The 1,661-nt window shown below is 40.9% G+C and overlaps 1 long non-coding RNA gene across 2 annotated transcripts; it reads right to left on the bottom strand.

The window, feature by feature from the left end:
- Window positions 1-38: 38 nt before the first annotated feature.
- Window positions 39-1,552, bottom strand: LOC106128199 (uncharacterized). 2 transcript variants are annotated; one of them, XR_001228430.1, is made up of 3 exons: window positions 1,330-1,552; window positions 975-1,084; window positions 39-109 (listed from the first exon to the last, which is right to left on the bottom strand). It is a non-coding gene; the product is annotated as an uncharacterized LOC106128199 (long non-coding RNA). The 2 variants fall into 2 exon arrangements; XR_001228431.1 differs by having other exon boundaries at window positions 99-121.
- Window positions 1,553-1,661: the final 109 nt, after the last annotated feature.

The raw sequence follows: 1,661 nt of genomic DNA, 5'->3' as shown, positions 1-1,661 counted from the left end.
CGGGGGCTGCGGGGTCGCCTCATCCCCGGACACATCGTCTGGTGGCCGCCTCCGGTAGCGCTGCACTGACTGTCTTGCTTCATCCACTGACTCCGGTAACTTCCAATTACTGCAAATATTACTTCATTCATTCATAGTTAATTTAGTATTATGTTTATTTAAACACTATGCTTAAAAGTCTACGAAACGCGAATAGTATTAGGTCGTATCGTAATAAAGAAAATAACTAGTTACAGGCTTAATTAAGTTTGGTAGTCATTAGTTTACATGGAAAATTAGGTTAGTAAATCTCAATTAGTACCCCACACAGAGTTCGTCCATTCCGGAAATGAAATTACAACAATGTCCAACAAAGGTTTAGTTGTGTCCGTTATTACAACGCGTGCGTGACAAATAAATCGTACAATCTGTCCGATGTCCGGTGTCGAGTGTCCGGCACCGGGTCCGGAGATGTTTGTATTATTAATGTTATTACAGCAATTTGTACCCACCCTATAGTATATACAAACACAAATGTCTCTAAACCTTTATGATGTATACAATTCAACGGACTTTGTTTTTCACTTAATTTTTATATTACTACTAGCTGTTGCACGCGATACCGTCTGCGCTCAATTAAAAAAATAGTAGTCTATGTGTTCTTCCAGGCTATGTACATCTATGCCAAATTTCAACAAAAAACCATACAGCCGTTCCGGAGATACCTCAAACAAACATCCATCCATCCATCCATCTAAAAATTCGCATTTATAATATTAGTAAGAGTAAGTAATAAGTAATAATAAGTAAGTAAGTAAGTAATAGTAGTAATAAGATTCCTTGTTGAACGGCGTTCAAGCCAGCGGCCACAATCATAGCCTTGAAGTAACCTTGAAATGCCAGAACATTGTCTTTCATTAGTTCTCTTATTATTTATTTTGGACACTCCTTGAAATAACCATCGTATGAGCTGCCATCTGTAAAGGTATACTCACTTGGCAGCTCTCTCGCTGCTTCTAGAGCGAGCGGCGCGCGCCAGCCGGTGCAGCGCGAACAGCGCGCCCTCCCCGCTACTGCCCAGGTATGTACACAGCTCTTGGAGAATCTAGACATTATGTTTTGTACAAGTTTTGACAACCAGTGACTTTTTATATTATCATACGAGTTCTTAAGTTATTCCAAAAGAAATATTAACAATTGCGCCCATTTTTTTGTGACACCAAGTAATTTTGATTAATTAAACTAGGTCAGACTACTGACGATAAAGCTAGTCGCCATTATCACGGTAAAACACGTTAAATAAGTCAAAGATTATTTTAAGACACAGCAGAGGCAGACGTCTAGACTCACCGTGAACTTGCCGCGCTGCAGCAAGCCGGAGACGAGGTCCCCGAGCGCGAGATGCAGCAGCTCGGGCGCGCTCAGCCCCGCCACCAAGTTGGGCGGCGACCTGCCGCTCAGCAGCCATTCCTCCTCGTACGACCAGCCGCAATCCTCAGCCTCCGATGTACCTGACTCTTCTGATGATGCACAAAAATATAACTAGTCTTAAAATATCTGTAGTAAAAGTGGTGTATTGTGTGTGTATAAAAAGATATATTAAATGAATAAATATATTGTTTCATATTTTCTTTGTTTTGCGTTTCAAAATGTTAAGTGTGATGAAAATGCAAGCCGTTGTT

The sequence above is a fragment of the Papilio xuthus genome, unplaced genomic scaffold (genome assembly GCF_000836235.2).
Source record: "Papilio xuthus unplaced genomic scaffold, Pxut_1.1 DF828808.1, whole genome shotgun sequence".
Taxonomy (NCBI): domain Eukaryota; kingdom Metazoa; phylum Arthropoda; class Insecta; order Lepidoptera; family Papilionidae; genus Papilio; species Papilio xuthus.
The sequence above is the reverse complement of the archived record's forward strand: the minus strand, read 5'-3'. Positions and strand labels throughout refer to the sequence as shown.